Genomic DNA, 18,405 nt, shown 5'->3' with positions numbered 1-18,405 from the left:
ACCCAGCCCCGAATCCCCGGACCCAGGTCCCGTTCCCACCTCAGCGCCTCGGGCTCGGCACAGCGCCAGGAGCAGCCCCCAGTGCCGGGCTCCGCACAGCGCCCCGAACGACGGTCCCGCCGCAGCCCAGGATGAGCAGGATGAGCATCCACCGCACAAAGCAGAGCGGGCGCGGATCCGCCGGCATTTACGGGCGCGGGCGGGGCGGGGCGGGGCCGGCACAGGTGTGAAGGGTGGGATCCGCACAGGTGCGCGGGGCCCCAGAGCGGCTGCGCGGGGCGGGGCCGAGGGGATTTAAGCCTCGGGAATCGGCCCCCGCCGCCATTTGTTCCCTCGGCGCTCGGTGGGAAGGTGTCTGGCCGGACTGGGCTCTGTATCTCTGTATTTCCGTATCTCTATGTCTCTGTATTTCTTTTCCTTTATATTTGTGTTTGCTTCTCGTCTTCTAACTCTCTCCGTTCTCCCCCCTCTGCCTCCCCTCCCTCCCCCCTGGCCCGGTCCTCCCCATCCCCCCTCCCTGTCCCCCTACACACCCCAACCCTGCCCTACCTCTCCACCCTCTCTCCCCTTCTCCACCGTTCCTTCCCCCCCATCCCGGGTCCCCCCTGCCCCCTCACCCTGCTCCCCTTCCCCTCCCAATTCCCCCCACCTGCCCTCAATCCTCCCCCTCGGTCTCCCACCTTTCCTTCCCCCTCCACCTCCCCCTGTTCCTCTTCCCTCCTTCGCCCTCTGCACCTCGACCCCCCCCACCTGTGCTCCATCCTCGTCTTCCCCCTGCCTCCTTTCCTGTCCCCCCACCCCACCTCTTCCTGCACACCCCGAACCCCCCACCTGCCCTCCTTCTTTGACCCCCTCTGCTCCCTTATTCCCGTCCTCTGTCCCGTCTTTCCCCCGCAGCCGCGGGGCTCGGGGCGCCGGAGAATAAAGCCCAGGGGGCCGGAGCCCGGCGCCCCTGCCCTCGCTGGAGCCCCACACGGGCCGGGCCCGCTCGGCGGGTCCCCCGTGCAGTACAAAAACAGCGCCGGGGCTCCGGCTTTCCACACATCACACTGGGGATCCCCTCCTCAGGAGGGGTTCCCGGGGGGGGTGGTGGGTTTCGGGGAGGGTGGTGGGTTGGGGTAGGGTGGGCCCCCTCCTTAGGAGGGGGTCCCGGGGGGGTGGGTGGGGTGGGCCCCCTCCGGGGGAGGGGGGGTGGGGTGGAGGGGGGACTTTCCCCTCCTCCAGTCCTCGCCCCCTCTCTCGGACCCCCTCCTCCGGAGGGGGCTCACCCCGGCCCCCTCCCCGGGGCCCCGGAGGGGAGGGGAGGGGAGGGGGGCGGGTGGGGTGGGGGGGGGCCGGGCGGGAGGGGCTGTTGGTTTGGCCTGTGATCTCTATGTCTGTTCATGCCGCAGAGTGATGTGACCCCCGCTGCTTCCCCCCCACCCCACCCGCCCCCTCCCTCCCCCCCGGCCCCGGTCCGGAGGAGGGGGTCCCGGGGAGGGGGCCGGGGGGAAGCCCCGTCCGGAGGAGGGGGTCCGGGAGAGGGGGCGGGGACTGGAGGAGGGGAAAGTCCCCCCTCCCGGGACCCCCTCCTAAGGAGGGGGCCCGCCCCAACTCACCACCCTCCCCGAAACCCACCCACCCACCCCCCCCGGGACCCCCTCCTGAGGAGGGGGCCCACCCTACCCCAACCCACCACCCTCCCCGGGAACCCCTCCTGAGGAGGGGATCCCCAGTGTGTTGTGTGGAAAGCCGGAGCCCCGGCGCTGTTTTTGTACTGCACGGGGGACCCGCCGAGCGGGCCCGGCCCGTGTGGGGCTCCAGCGAGGGCAGGGGCGCCGGGCTCCGGCCCTCTGGGCTTTATTCTCCGGCGCCCCGAGCCCCGCGGCTGAGGGGGAAAGAGGGAAAGGGGAGGGATGAGATGGGGTAGGGAGAGGAGTCGGGGTGGGTTGGGGAGAACGAGGGGGGAAGGGAAAGGCCGGGTGAGGGGGAGGGATGATGGTCGGAGGAGGGGGAAGAGAGGGGAGTCGGGTTGGGGAGCGGGGTACGGAGAGGAGAGAAAGGAGGGGTGGGGGAGAAAGGAGGGGTGGGGGGGTTGGGGATGCACAGGGGAGCAGGGAGAGAGGGTGGGGGGCTGGGAGAGACAGGGAGGGTGTGGGGGAGAGAGAAAGAAACTGGGGGGGTAGGAAAGAGGTGATAAGCGGGGGAAGAAGGAGGAGGATAAGGGCAGGAGAAAGAGGGGGAAGAAAGAGGGGGAAGAAAGAGGGGGAGTGGGGGCCTCTCCCGGGCCACGCCGGGGGAGCCCGGCCCGGCCGCAGCCTCCCCGAGCTCTGAGGGAGCAAATGGCGGCGGGGGCGATTTCGGGGGCTTAAATCACCTCGGCCCCGCCCTGCGCAGCCGCCCTGGGACCCCGCGCACCTGTGCGGACCCCGCCCCGCGCACCTGAGCCGGGCCTGGGGCCGCCCCTGAAGCCGCGCCCTCGGCCCCGCCCGGGACCGCCCCAGAGCCCCGGCCCCGCCCGACCCCGGGGCCCGCCCTGCCCGGCACGGGGGCGGCACCATCGCTCGGGGCCCCGCCCCTCTCTCCCGGGCCGGACCCGCCCCGCGCACCGGGGCCGGACCGGGGTCGCTCCCGGGACCGGGGGTCCCGGTCCTGCCGGCGGCCGCTGCGGGTCCCGGGCGGTGCCGCCTCTCCCCCGGCGGGATCGGGGCTGGGATCGGCACCGGGAGGAGCCGCTCCGGGACGGGCGCTGGGGCCGAGCCCGGCGCTGCCCCGGGATCCCGAGCCGGGCCCGACGCGCCGGGCCGGGCTCTGCTCTCAGCCCTGAGCCCCTCCCGGAGCCCGCCTTGGGCCCCACGACGCGGCCCCGGGCTCTGCCGCCAGCCCTGGACGCGGCGCTGAGTCGCTGCTCCCGAGCTCTGCGTGGGGCTGGCGAGCCCGGCTTCGGGCTGTGCCTGAGGCAGGACTCGGAGCCCAGAGACACAGAGTCGCCCTGGCCCGAAGAGCCCGCTTTGAGCATCAAAACACGGCACTTGGGCTTTAATTCAGGTCCAGCAAAACACAGCACTTCAGTTTCTCTTTGTGAGCCCAAACACACAGGACTCGCTCTCTTCCTCAAGCCCTGAAAACAGGATTTAGTCACTGTTTCTGAGTCCCAACTCTGGCCATACCAGCCTGCTCTCAGGACTCTGTAGATCGAGAAATGCTGCTAGCAAGGATTTTCTTGCTATTTTCTGAGAGACTTTTCTCTCTCACAGGAGGTAGCAGAATTATGTAAACAACCAAGCCACCTGCAACCTTGAAAAGTCTTCTTTATGGTAGAAAAATATTTTGACAATGGATGTTTTAGGATTTTAGCCAATCACCCCCAAGGGGAGGCTGATCCTTTGTCCAATTAGACTGTGAAGAAAGAAGTCTATAAGAGTGTGTAAAATAATGAATCAATCTTGCCGCACAATTCCTGCCTGCTGGATCTTCTCTCCTCCTCCTCCTCCCTTTGGCTGCGGGCCACAGTGATATACCCTAGGGCCTCGGCCTGCGGTAATAGGACTCCACAATGCAGGATTTAGTCTCTGCTTTTAAGCTCTGCGCCTGCTTTTGAGCCCCCGAAACACAGCACTGGGTCTCTTTTTGTGAGTCCAAAACCGCTCCTGTCCCTCGGGTTCGGAGCCCCCAGAAGTGCCCGGGGCCATGGCTGGACCCCAGCTGGGCACCAGCAGCCGCTCCCTCACCGCCCCGTGGGATGGGGAAGAGACCAGAGACAAAATTCCAGCTCAGAACAGTTTAAGAATGGAAACCAAGACAAATACAATCATTTGAGATTAATGACAACACATAGTAACAGTGAGAGCAACAAGAGCAGTGATAACACTAATGAACAGGAGAGGGAGAAAAACCCCTCCACACCCGCCCTGTTATGATCCGGTTTAAACCCAGAAAAGCAAAGCAAGCGAAGTCTCTGTGCCTAAACCAGAAAGAACTTAGAAGGTTCAAAATATCCCCAGAAACGAGATTAAAACCAAACGAGGCTAGATGTTGTTGCCAAAAAAATGGATGTATTTTATTTAGTAGTAGAGAGGCAAAGAGAAGGGAAGAGAGAGAAAGAAACAGACAAAAGAAGGGTGCGTGGGGGAACAGGGAGAGGGGTTGGATGGAAGCCCATCACCCATCTGAGGGTGCCAACGACGTCTCGTTGCTCCCCTCCATCTGGTCTGCCGGTGGTGAGGGTCCCCCGTGGGCGCCGTGGCCACGCCGCCACATGCTGCCACAGCCGAAGGGTGCAGAATTCCGTGGGTTAATGCATACTTTGGGCCAGGTGGGAACGCTCACGTGCCTCTCTTGCAGGGGCTGGCTTGACACTGTCCCTTGCAACACTGAGGGTCTGTTGCATCATCTCTGGTGCTCTGCTGCAGGGTCTGGGGGCCCCTGTGCTGGGCCATGTCACCCCTTCTGCTGCGGATGAGCTTCCTCCCCCCGGTGAGGACCCCGCAGCTGGGCTCTGCACAGTTGGAGGATGGGCAGTCACTGCGTCTGTGACCACCAGCTTTTCCAAGGTACCCAAAGCCTCTCCTCCCTCCACCCCTTGGTGCGAGCCCGGGCAGCTGATAGCCCTGGGGCTGTGCTCCTCTTCTTGGAGGTGTTAAGCCTGAGCTCCCTGAATATCCCCAGCCCTGAGTTGTTACTTTATCTTATCTTCATCAGCGCGCAGCGTCAGGCCTCAGGGCCCCATTCAGGGTGTGGGAGTCTTCTGCAGCTTTTGTAGTACAGTTTTAAAAGTTTTAAGAAAATGTTTAAGTCATAAAACATAATATTTCAGTCTTTGAAACCCCTCCCTTTAACGTTATAAATCCAAAATCTAATCCAGAGCACCAGAATCTCCCACTGTGGGGGATTTCCATATTCCTGTTGCTTTCTCTGTGTTCTGTCCTGGGGATTTGTGGACTAAGGGAGGCACTGGTCGCTCCTCTGGCCAAGGGGAAGGCTCCTGTGCTATTCCCATGAAGAGAACACCTGGAATTACTGCCCTGGGAGCCCAGTCCAGTCTTTCCAGTGACTGGGGGGCACCCAGAGGGTCTTTACATGAAATGAAAATGAGACCCCAGCCCAATGCATTTACAGCAGGATTGGACACTCCTGGCCAAGGTGACCAGTCCGTGGGAGTCGCACCGGTGATGATCCAGGGGGGATTTTAAGTTGGATACTTGCAGATTTCATCGTGCAGAAGCTCCAATTCTTTTTGGCACCTCTTGTTTAAATGTCTCCCCACAGAGGAGGAGGAGGAGGAAGAGGTCAATTAGTCTTTTTAATGACCTGACTGCCAGAGGCAGGGAAAAACAATCAGCATTCCCTGAACACCTCCATCGCTTCCATGTCCACCTGCAAGGAGTGGCCGATGGGCAGGAGCCTGCCCAGAACAGGCTCAGAGATGGGGCTTTCAACACAAACCATTCCATCATTCCATGATCTCTGCCTGTATTAATGTTGCACTGTTCCCTCTCAAATTTAAATTCCCAAATTTAGATGATTTATTCAAGGAATCATTTTAAAATTATTCAGGAATAAAAAGGGAAGCATCAAACATACAAGAATCATTCCTACACCCACCAAACCATTCTTAACTGGACGCCTCTTCCCTCATCTCTGTCTTTGTTTTGCTTTCCTGGAAAACCTTGTGATCCCAGAGTCTCTCAGAGCGATGTACTGGCATTACTGGAAGGTTTGCTCTGTCAGAGAGCCTGGGGGGTTTACAGCACTTGTTCCTCTGCATCTTTACCCTTTCATCAATTTTCCCCTGGAACAGTGCTGTGGGAGAAGCTTGGAATTACTAGAAATGGATCAGGTTCACATTTTTTCCCCACCATTTTTCAACTGTTTTGAAATTCCTGGAATTACCCTCAAATGTGCCCAGGAACACTGCTGTGAAAGGATCAATCAGAAGAACAGACGAAAAGGAGAAAACCACCTCCGGCAGCAGCCGGAATGATCCCATTTCTGTTCTTACCTGGTCCTGCCAGAGTTCCCAACAGCCATTCCCACTGTGAAACAAGAGCTATGGAAGGCATTCCTGCTGTCCGTGAGGGTGAGGTGGCAGTTCTGGATGTTCTTTGCTGTGGAATCAGACAACAAACAGAGTGTAAATGATCTTGGTGGTCCCTTCCAAGCCAAACCAGCCCTGATTCCATGCGTGGGTCAGCACCTGTTCCAACTCCATTCCAGATACCTCCTCCCACTAACACAGAACTTTCCTTTTTCTGCTCAACATCAGGGATTTGCTGCCGAGTGCCCCGGGCAGGGGAAGCCTCAGCCTTCCCTGGGGTGCCTCAGCCTTCCCTGGGATGCCTCAGCATTCCCTGGGACGCCTCAGCATTCCCTGGGACGCCTCAGCCTTCCCTGGGGTGCCTCAGCATTCCCTGCACTGCTGTTCCACGCCGATCCCGTGTCCAGCGCCGTTCCGGGCTGCAGTGCCGGGCTCTCCCCACAAGGCAGCAGCACTGGGAGCGAGCAGCCCCGGCCGGTCCCGCTGTCTCGGGGCAGCTGCGCCTTTAACCCGCCCTGAGCCGGCGGGGCCGTGAACACAGCGGGCACAAACCCCACGGGTCCCCTTTATTTCACCCTCAGAGGCACAGGATCGCAGCATTTCCTGGGCTGGAAGGGACCCACAGGGAGCATCAAGTCCAAATCCTGGCCCTGCACCCCAAGAATCCCACCCTGTGCCCGAGAACCTTGTCCAGACCCAAACTCTGCCCCCAAGATCCTGAAAACACAGCGGGGCTGGGAGAAGGATGACCATGGAGGATTTTTTATATATATCTCCTTGTTATATATTGTTATATAATTTTATTAGGTAGTCCAGCAATCAATATCTTCCTTATACCTCGTTATAGATAATCCAATAATCAATATGTTCCTCACACCTCGCTATAGATAACCCAATAATCAATATGTTCCTCACACCTCGTTATAGATGATCCAGTAATCAATATGTTCCTTACACCTCGCTATACATTGTTACACGTCGCCTTCACGGCGGCGGCTCCAGTGACTGACCAGGACCCCTCCTGACCCCCCCTTCCCATTCCCGCAGTCAGACCAGGTTTCCTTCCCGACTCCACCCCAGGATTCCCGCGGCAGTCTCAGGTGTCTCTTTCTTTCCACAAAGCAAATTCTTCACAGCAACACAGAACCAGCCCGAGCTGGTCCCTCCGGCGAGCACCGATCAGCTCATTCTTACCCCAAACTGTTCATTCTCTCCCCTGCAGATTAACCCAGATTTTACCCCAAAATGTTCATTTAGTCCCCTACAAAATCCACCCCGGAGCGACGCCTTGGGCCCTGCACAGCCGAGGCAGCTCCGGTGTCCCGGTGCCCGCAGCTCCCGCTGTGCCGGGACAGCGATCCCTGTGCCAGGACACCCATCCCTGGGCCGGGACACCCATCCCTGGGCCGGAATACCGATCCCCCGGGGCCCCTGCCGTTCGTTCGGGGCTGTCCCCGTTCCCAACTCACCTCCAAGCCCGGAGCAGCCGCCCCGGTGCCCCCGGCCCGGCCGCGCTGATCCCCGGGCTCCCCGCCATTGCCGCTCCTGGCGAAGAAGGGCGGAAGTCACCGGTACCACACCAATATGGCGATCAGGTAACTGGGTATTCGACCTTCTCAATATGGCGGCCCGGAAGGACCCCGCTCCGTCTATTTTGCTGCCTGAATGCTCCCGCCCACCTCTGGCGCCGCTGACCCCACAGTCGGTGTCCGCAGAGCGGGAAACGCCTCAGAAAATTGTGCTGAAAGCGCTGGATCTGCATCGGCGTTGCGTTCAGGCAGCCGAATAGACGGACCGAGAGACCTTCCCTGCTGCCATATTGAGAAGGTCAAAAAAGCCTCGTAAAAAAAGCACCATCTTTAGTGTGGCGATCACGTGACTTCCGCCCGCCGTCGCCATCTTGGGTGCTGGCAGAAGCCACTTCCGGTCAAGCCGCCATCTTTAGTGTGGTGCATTTAAGGCCCCCCTCCCCAAGGGCATCTGTCTATTCGGCTGCCTGAATCCAGCCCGGACTCCGACGCCGGCCCCGCGCTTTCCGCGCGATTTTCCGCGGTGCTTCCCGGTGCGAGGACACGGCTGGTGGGGTCAACGGCACCAGAGGCGGGCAACTGCTCCGCGACCGGCGGCAGGCATCGGCAGGGACACCTCTCGCAGGGGCCTATCGCATCCGCCATCTTGAGTGTGGCGGAAGTGTAAACCACCCTCTGCAAGGTCACTTAACGCCGTCCCGAAAGCGCCGAACTGCGCCTTCCTTTCCGAGCCGCCCCCTTGAGAGCGGCACACGGGCGGCTCGATTCCGACCGTGCCCGCCCGGTGCTCCCCGCCCCGGGTCGCGCTGCGACCGCACCTCTGCTGCCCGGCAAAACCGGCCCCGCCGGGCCGCCCCCCGTGCTGTCATTCCTCGCGGTCGCCGCCCCGCACGGCGCCCACTCCTTTCCATAGCTGTGGCCCTGCTCACGCACGGCCGTGTCCCTCAGCGCTCCGAACCGCCCTTCGCCCCTCCCCTCCGCTGACAGACGCCGCCCCGCTCGCTCCCGCTCCTTGCCCTTGCCACGCTCGGCAGCCACCGAGGCCGCCGCCCTCTCGGCTCAGCCGGCACCGGGCGGCAGCAGCGCCGGGGCGCCGTGTCGGGGGCGGCAGTGCCGCGCTCTCGCCACCAGGCGGCAGCAGCGCCGCCCAGCTCAGCCCGGGGGCAGGGACAGAGCAGAGGGAAAAGCCGGCTCTGGGCGCTCTGCAGGTCCTGCAGCCCGAGTGTCTCGGCTCCTGGGGCCAGGCACTTGCTTCTTTCCTTCCTACAGAAAAATGCCGGCTTGTTATTCTCAAAACTTGCTGATCTCTATTCCCAGCTTCTTATATTCCTGTATGCGACAGAGTAGAGAGGGCTGGCTTATTTCAAAATGAATTTACATCTAAATCAGTAGCATTTGCCTAGAGATGTAAAAATGAAGAACTTAACAGGTTTTAGTATTCTGCACACACCCCTCGCTGGGAGGAATGGTAAGAAGTTAAAAACAATTGAAATTTAAAAAGTAGAAAGTTAGAAACAAAGTTACAACGGCAGAAATTTAGAAACAAACAAAGAGGTAAAATACAAGAAACGAACAAATTTCTAAAGGTAGAAAGGTTGAAAGTTAAAAACAAAGTTAGAAACAAAAAAAAAATTAGAAACAAAGTTAGAAAGGTAGAAATTTAGAAACAAAGTCAGAAAGGCAGAAGGTGTTGAGCTTTTGACAAGGTACCCTTCCTTCTCGGACCAGGGTGAAAGAGCAGAGGAGGCTGCTGTTCTGCTAAGTTCTTTATTTCACGGTCTCACAGCTGTCTTGAAGGCAGAGTTCGAATGGGGTTACATGATAAAGCCAAGCAGCAGCAGCAGGCAAAACCAGCTTCTTCTATATGCTCCATACACTGTATTTTTTCTTACAGAAGTGTGGATTATATTTGTTAATTGACCAATAAGATTAACACACCATTCTAGTTTTCTTTTTCTTAACCCATCCTGGTCTAATTCTAACACTCATAAGCCTCACACGTGTTACATCTGTATTACACAGATTTGCACATACAGTTTCGATCAGCTCTTACTGTTTATGTGAACACTCCATCTGAAAAATGTGAACAGTCTAATTCAATCTAGATTTTGTCTAAAGTACAGAATTCTGTGAAAAGGTAACACTGCTGCAGCAAGAGCTGTGTTTAAGATCTCTGCTACAGCTTTTTCATGTTTAAGGCACTTAGCATCTATTTCTACTAAAAGTTAAAAATCTGTCCAAAGGTTTTAATTCAAACCTAGTGCTTTGGCTTCCCTCTGGGCCTGAGGCCAGAGGAGCCTTCACTCTAAAGAAGGTTAGAAACAAAGTTAGAAAGGTAAAAGTTAGAAAGTAAAAAACAAATTTAGAAAGGCACAAAGTTAGAAATGTAGAGTGTTAGAAACAAAGTTAGAAAGGTAAAAATGGGGAGAAAAAAAAAGGTATAAAGTTTCAAAGTTCCAAACAAACAAAGGCAGAAAGGGACAAATCTAGAAAGGTAGAAACAAACAAAGAGAGAAAGTCAGAGATGTAGAAAGTTAGAAACTAACAAAGGTAAAAATGAACAAAGGTAAAAAGAGAGAAAACTTAGGTGGTACAAAGTCATAAAAGTAGAAACAAAAAAGGTAGAAAAGCACAAGGTCAGAAGGGTAGAAATGAACAAATGCAGAAAGGTAGAAACATAGAAATGAACAAAGGTAGAAATGTAGAAAGTTGGAAATGAAGAAAGATGGAAAGATAGAAAGTTCAAATGGTAGAAACAAACAAACGTATCAAGTTAGAAATTGAGAAAGGTAGAAAGCAACAAAGGTAGAAAAATAGAAAGGTAGAAATGAACAAAGGTAGGAAGTTGGAGAGGCAGAAAGTGCAGAGGCTGGCAGAGGCCATTCCAGCCTTAACGAAAGCCCTGTGTAGAAGAAGAGCAACTTGTTACATTGATCTTCACTTTGCTAAGGGCCTTCTGCTCTCTTGGGAAAGATGCAGAGCAGGCAAATGACTACAGGTAGAAGCACCAGGTGTGACTGTTCTTCCTTCACCTCCCAGAAAGCTGGGGGGTTTCATGTTTGAGTCAGTGGCCTAGAAGGGGCAGAAAGTGTGCCCTGACCAGTCTGTGGGCATGGATCTGTTTTGTCTTTCCCTGTGCCCATTCCCAAAACTCTCTTAAAACTTTCCCAAAATAGAAACACAAAGCCTGGGGCAGATCGTGCCTGAAGAAAGAGTGGTCTCTTGTTTTTTTCCAAGCTGCTACAGAAACAACCTAAGGTAGAAAGGTAAAAATGAACAAAGGAGGGAAGGTGAGAAAGGTAGTTCGAAAGTCAAAGTCAGAGAGAGAGAGAGAAAGAAAGTCAAAGTCAGAGAGAAAGAAAGAAAGTCAGAGAGAGAGAAAGAAAGTCAGAGAGAGAGAAATAAAGTCAGAGAGAGAGAAATAAAGTCAGAGAGAAAGTGAGAAAGTCAGAGAGAGAGAAAGTCAGAGAGAGAGAAAGAAAGAGTCAGAAAGAAAGAGAAAGAAAAATAGAGAGAAAAAGGAATAGAGAAACAGAAGAATAGGGTTTGAGAGAAAAAGAAATCGAGTTTAAAAGAGAATTAGTGCTGAAGAGAAAAAGAGAAACTGAGAAATAGAGTGACAGAGACATCCAGAAAGAGTTAAACAGCAAGAAAAAGATAAAGAGTTAGAAAAAGTCAAGTGAGGAATAGACTGAAAAGTAAAGCAAAACAGAGTAGCAAAGCAAGAAATACGACAAAAAAATTACTAAACCACACCAAAGGAAGAGAGCAACCAAAAGGGGGGGAGGGGGAGTATCTTTATTAGGGTTTATTCAACTTGATTGAACGAGGGTTTTTTATTTACACTTCAGCAAAGCAAGTGGAAACAACAATGTACACAAGTACAAATACAATCCATATGCACACTGGTCAAAGTCCAATTGACATACAGAGCAATATGTGCAAGTGCAGCAGCAAACACAAACACAGAGCAACACAAGCCAACCCCCTATCAGTACAATGTAACAATTGTTCTATTTCTGGAAAATTTAGGACATTTTATTGTTCCAGGAAACCCAAAACAACAGCAGCACACAAACCCACCCTCGCTCTCGTCTCGAGAACACCCCATGGGAACGCGGTTCCCGGGAGCCCCAAAATCATCCCGCCTGACAAATCCCCGGCACGGTCGGCACCCAAACCCTGGCGATGAACGTCACCTCACAGACCGGCCGGGCCCCAGATAAAAAAAGTCCAGTGAGGAGGGAAAAAATCCCCAGACAGCACAGCTGGGTTGTTTTTACTCTAAGTTTAAAAAGTAGCTGAAAAGCCTGAAAGGCAAAACTCCCACACACAAGGTTAGAACCATTCCACACACGCACTCTTCTCGCAGGCAGACAGACACAGTCACACACACACACAGTCACACACCCTTCAGCTTACACCCTGACTGCAGCCCTTACTCAAAACATTCCAGCCATGAAGATGCTCCGACACAGCTTCTGGATGCCACTCCTTGACGTCGAATGGCGCGCACCGGGAAAATCGGCAGCGTCGGTGACCGCGGAGATTTGAAGCCACCTCGGAGACCTGCGAGACAACAGGAGGCGGTCAACGAGATGCCGAGGGCTAGGAGTTATTCCCACACCGGGCCCGTAAGTCTTCTGCCCAAAAAGCCATAGAAAAGAGATGAACCACTAAGTTTGATAAGTCTTCTACTTAACCGTGACCCTACGTGCCGGGGCAGGGCAGCTCAAACCCAGAAAGCACATAGGGAAGTGTTTTACCATGTACAGCCCCGTGAAACAGAGTGGGCCAAGAGGCAAGAACTAAAACGCAGGGGAAAGCAGGGATTAGATACAATAAACTGTTGGTAGGGCCTTTTTTAAGCTGAACCTAAGTCGATCACTACATCAACTCAAGCTGAACTCTATGTTCACTTCCAAAGACATATGTCTTTTCACATCCAGATTTGCAATTTTAGGAAAACAGGAGCTGCGCGCTCAACATACCTGGACTCCTGGCCAGTGGACGGGTGTGACAGAGCCCCAGGTCACAAAAAAGAAAAGCAAAACACGTGATCACATACCCTTGTACAAGAAACAATATCAAAGTGAGACCAACTTGGAGCAAGTCTGGATCATTCCCATAAGGGTTACCAGGAGGGTTTCTCTGGTCTTTTCTCTGCAATGGGACTCCCCAGCTGAAGTACAGAGCAGGATGACAGTAACGTTTTAGGGTAATTGCTGTTGTATCCCTTCCTAATCCCTACTAGAATACATAATAATGATTTGATGCATTGCCTTTCGACCTTGATTGCTGTTACTGCTTCTTATCCATGTAGTTCATTCTTCTTACTTGCTTTGATCCATATAATAAATAAGCCTATCCCAAAAGAAGTCATTCTTTTGTTCTGATCACTTCACTAATAGCACTAAGTAGCAAAAGAATACTTCCCTTCCTCTGGCAAAGAACTCTCCTTCTCATCCAGGTGCCTGTGGCTGAAACTGGAATTCCACCTCCAAAATGCTGTATGTCCAAGGTTAATAATTGCCAAGGAAATTCCCCACCGATCATAAGCAATCACCTATAACTTCTCCTCTGGAATCGTTACTGCTTTGGCTTTCTGTGGAAGTGTTTCAAACATCCATTGAGGCTTCAGGGGCTTGCTCGGGTTGCTTATGGCTCACCCTGACAGGCCCAAGCCAACTCCAACTACCCAGAATTTCAGGGCAATAATGATGCAGTTTAAAAATGCTCCCCTTCCCTGCAAGTCAGTCCTTCACTGCACATCCAGGGAGCCAATTTACTCCGTCCTTTGTACTCAAGAGCACTTCTCCAGCACAAATCCCACCTCTTACAGACACAAACCAAACAGAAACCTACTGCAGGTGTTTGCATTGAAAGTACAATTCTTAGTACATCTGGCTACATGATTAAAACACATGCATGCATTGATGTCATAGAGGGAAAGCTTTTCAGTGGAGAAAACAGCCATTTTGGTAGCATCCTTGGATACACCTTCAGAAAAAGCAGAATCAGCACCAATTCCTAAGACTCCTGCTGAGGAATCCAGCCTTCCTTGGGACACCCAATGCAGCAGACACTGAAAAAGGAGGGAAAAAGCCAAGCTTGGAGTGGGAGAATAGAACATAAATACACCAGCCTTTCAAAAACCTTCACATTGCAATAGTGGGAACCAGTCACATTTATTCTTTCCTTGCTTTTTGCGATTACACAAATATGAAATAGAAACATGTTACACAGAATGCAGAGCTAGGATTTTACAGGTGTTTATTTTGGCAGCCTGAAAGAAAAACGTCTCTTCCCAAAACTAACACCCAGCCCCGTTTAAATCCATACTTAGCCCAGGGGCAGGGCATATCACCCCTCTCCCTACCACAGGCGGCTGGTGCAGACAGGAGAGACAACCCAGGCGGGCAAGGCCCAGCAGGTATCATCTCCTGGCACCAAAAGGTCTGCCAGCTTAAGAGTTGTGGGAAGAGATAAAAAACCAGAGGTGACCAAAAGGCCTGGTTTCACACTGTAAAAGTAGTACAGGTTGTCAGGAGGCAGAAGTCTCTTACACGCTCCCTGGGAACGGGCAAGACAATTTCTCCCTGAAGCCTGGACGACACTTCGTGGTCATTTTTCCAGAAATTGAGGGAAAGGATTTCAATGCGTGCCTCTTCAACCATTTGGTGGTAAGGAACATTGGATCCTAAGTTCTGCTATTTCTTAGCTAGCTGAAAATTTAATGGTACATTTAACCCTGTGCATATAATACTAGTGGTCCCTTTTGTCTTACTCCTGTGTAGTAATAGTCTCTTTTAAGTCTCATGTCTGTTAGTTTTGTGTCCATTCACTAAATAATTCATTCTATAATAGACCAAATCGGCCATCATTAAAGAACTTACGAATGAGAGCGGCTCTTGGCGTGGTGGCCACCTCCGTAATGTGACTGCCTGCTACCAGAGGCCCGGGCAAAAGGCAGGAACTTCTTTAAACCCACATCATCCATTCATTACATTGTGGAGTAGTCAAATGAATATTATGAATGAATATTATGAAAAGAGAGGAATGTATTGCCCCTGTGCAGTCAGCTAAAAATACCTCTGCTGCTGCTACACAAGCCGGCTGCTTGCAAGCATAACACAGCCGTGCAGACGCAAGCATCCCAGCCTCTGCAGAGGCAGATCTTACGGTGTTTAAGACCGTTGCCGAAAGAAACTCCAAATGTACTAAGAAATTGTTCAGGAGAGAAACAGGTAACAACTGCCTTGAGTTTCCAAGTGCCAAAACCTGCTTTGGAGTGGCAGGGGGGGAAAGCGGCAATACAAACGCCTCACAAAAAAACCCAAATGAACTGACCCATCAACCTAACAACACTCCTTTACAGCAAGCAAAGGCCACACATCCTAAGGGCTAGATGACCCATGAGCCAGCTTCCACACATTCCTGCATTTCAACAGCTTCTGATTGCCCCCTGTACTCCTTGCAAAAGCCAAAAACTAAACTCAAGTTTTAGAAAAATAAAATTAGAATTGGTGAAACTAACTCTAATAAAAAGTGTTATCTCTTACACGGCTAAAATCTGTTGGGATATCATTAAAAAGCAGTATATTTAGAATGCATTCTACTTACAACTCTTCTGCTTGACTAATCAAAGAGGCAAGCAGAAGCCAGCGTTTAAACATTGATTCTCAAAAGCGAATCCTAATACAAAATCCTGTCCCCTACAACTGTCCCAAATGCAATCACACATAAATAAAGGGCAGTTTGTAGGAGTGGCTGCCTTCAGAAAATACGAAATTCCCTCCAGAAGGTGAAACTCCTGAAAACTGATAACCGGTGAATCAAACTGTAATTACAAAGCCCCCCTGAGTACATGAGCCCGGGGCCCAGTTGCTTGGTTCTTCGCCTTCTGTGCTCTGGACAGAAGTGAAGCCCAGCCATGGCTTGGAGCTTTGCCGCTCTTCAGCGGGAACACTGCACGCAGCCACAGTGTGCTGTGCAGGGATTTTCCTTCAGCTCGGCGGACAAGCATTTTCTTGCTGTTTCACCGAGTGCAAACTGTCCGTGTAGCTCTCGCTCAGCGAAATGCGTCAGGAGAGAACCACTTGCTGGAGTAGCTTTTCGCTGGGCAAGACTTTCAACACAGCACCACAATTCGGGCAAGGAGCAGCAGAAAGGAAGACCATCTTTTGGTCCTGGCACCTTCTTCTGGGTGCCACGCCTATCCGCCTCTTCGCTCCCTGCAAGGCTGTAAGCTTGGTGCTGGTACTTGCAAGTGAGAAGGCAGGTGCAGAGAGCACCGCGATCTGCCGGCGCTGTTGCAGGCTGGAAAGGAAAGAGGGCTACCACTAGAATGTGCTGTAAATACAGGTTTCCACGCGTCGAGGGTAAGCTCCGCATAAGGTAAGCTCGTTGACCTACAACTGTTCTCTGTGCGAGACGTAGCTGAGAAGCTTTCCGTTAAGATTCATGCTGCAAGGCAGACCGAATGTGCTGCTACCTAGCGCTGAGAGGGAAAGTGCAGAGGCCAGGCGTGTTTGGGCAGAGGCAGCAGCCTGGAGCATTTCTCTGCCGGCACCGTGCTCTCTGGGCGAGAAGTAGACACCGGTTCCACTCCGGCACAATGAAGGCGCAGAGCACGGAGCTGGTATGCGCATGGCACAGGCTGCAAGAGGAAGCGTGGCTGCCTCTCGCTTGTGTGCGGATTCACGTTAGCACTTGAAAACAAAAAGTTCAACCTGCGGCCACTTGTGCTGCTACCTATTTCTCTTCCAGCTTTGCCTGGAAAGAATTGTGCCCAGCTTGATGCTTGGAGATGCAGAGATGACAGTGGTAGATGCAGCGGAGACTGGAAATACAGAGTGCAGCGGAGAGTTTCTGGTGCTTTGACGTGAGGCAAGGGGAAAGTGCAGCCCAGCAGAGGCTTTGACTTCTGGAGCCTTTTATCTTGGCAGCAGCTGCCGCAAGTGGGCAACGGAGCTGCGAGAGTGAAGAAGGGGACGGTCCATCTATCTGAGGAAGAAGCTCCTCGAGGCGCAGTGTGTTGTGCTCAGTGGCAAGCCTGCCTGGAGGAGGGGGGTACTTGAAGAACGCCTTCTTTCTGGACGCGTCCTTCTGGCTGTGCTCCAGCTGCATGCACTCTGCAGCACTGAAGGTTTAGGAACCTGCTTCTGGCCAGCTTGTGTCCAGGAGTGCAAGGGCTGCGCCTTCCTTTCTGAAGCAGCCAGAGCATTCTCCGCTGCAGCTGCTTGTGAAGCAGCTCTTGGCTGGACATTTGAAATTGGCTCCCCTGAGTACGAGCCTGGTGCCCAGCTGCTTGGTTCTTCGCCTTCTGTGCTCTGGACAGAAGTGAAGCCCAGCCATGGCTTGGAGCTTTGCCGCTCTTCAGCGGGAACACTGCACGCAGCCACAGTGTGCTGTGCAGGGAGTTTCCTTCAGCTCGACGGACAAGCATTTTCTTGCTGTTTCACCGAGTGCAAACTGTCCGTGTAGCTCTCGCTCAGCGAAATGCGTCAGGAGAGAACCACTTGCTGGAGTAGCTTTTCGCTGGGCAAGACTTTCAACACAGCACCACAATTCGGGCAAGGAGCAGCAGAAAGGAAGACCATCTTTTGGTCCTGGCACGTTCTTCTGGGTGACACGCCTATCCGCCTCTTCGCTCCCTGCAAGGCTGTAAGCTTGGCGCTGGTACTTGCAAGTGAGAAGGCAGGTGCAGAGAGCACCGCGATCTGTGCACTGCGCGCTGTGCAGGCTGGAAAGGAAAGAGGGCTACCACTAGGATGTGCTGCAAATACAGGTTTCCACGCGTCGAGGGTAAGCTCCGCATAAGGTAAGCTCGTTGACCTACAACTGTTCTCTGTGCGAGACGTAGCTGAGAAGCTTTCCGTTAAGATTCAGGCTGCAAGGCAGACCGAATGTGCTGCTACCTAGCGCTGAGAGAGAAAGTGCAGAGGCCAGGCGTGTTTGGGCAGAGGCAGCAGCCTGGAGCATTTCTCTGCCGGCACCGTGCTCTCTGGGTGAGAAGTAGACACCAGTTCCACTCCGGCACAATGAAGGCGCAGAGCACGGAGCTGGTATGCGCATGGCACAGGCTGCAAGAGGAAGCGTGGCTGCCTCTCGCTTGTATGCGGATTCACGTTAGCACTTGAAAACAGAAAGTTCAACCTGCGGCCACTTGTGCTGCTACCTATTTCTCTTCCAGCTTTGCCTGGAAAGAATTGTGCCCAGCTTGATGCCTGGAGATGCAGAGATGACAGTGGTAGATGCAGCGGAGACTGGAAATACAGAGTGCAGCGGAGAGTTTCTGGTGCTTTGACGTGAGGCAAGGGGAAAGTGCAGCCCAGCAGAGGCTTTGACTTCTGGAGCCTTTTATCTTGGCAGCAGCTGCCGCAAGTGGGCAACGGAGCTGCGAGAGTGAAGAAGGGGACGGTCCATCTATCTGAGGAAGAAGCTCCCCGAGGCGCAGTTTGTTGTGCTCAGTTGCAAGGCTGCCTGGAGGAGGGGGGTACTTGAAGAACGCCTTCTTTCTGGATGCGTCCTTCTGGCTGTGCTCCAGCTGCATGCACTCTGCAGCACTGAAGGCTTAGGAACCTGCTTCTGGCCAGCTTGTGTCCAGGAGTGCAAGGGCTGCGCCTTCCTTTCTGAAGCAGCCAGAGCATTCTCCGCTGCAGCTGCTTGTGAAGCAGCTCTTGGCTGGACATTTGAAATTGGCTCCCCTGAGTACGAGCCTGGTGCCCAGCTGCTTGGTTCTTCGCCTTCTGTGCTCTGGACAGAAGTGAAGCCCAGCCATGGCTTGGAGCTTTGCCGCTCTTCAGCGTGAACACTGCACGCAGCCACAGTGTGCTGTGCAGGGAGTTTCCTTCAGCT

This window comes from Corvus hawaiiensis, chromosome 4 (assembly GCF_020740725.1).
Source record: "Corvus hawaiiensis isolate bCorHaw1 chromosome 4, bCorHaw1.pri.cur, whole genome shotgun sequence".
Taxonomy (NCBI): domain Eukaryota; kingdom Metazoa; phylum Chordata; class Aves; order Passeriformes; family Corvidae; genus Corvus; species Corvus hawaiiensis.
The sequence above is the reverse complement of the archived record's forward strand: the minus strand, read 5'-3'. Positions refer to the sequence as shown.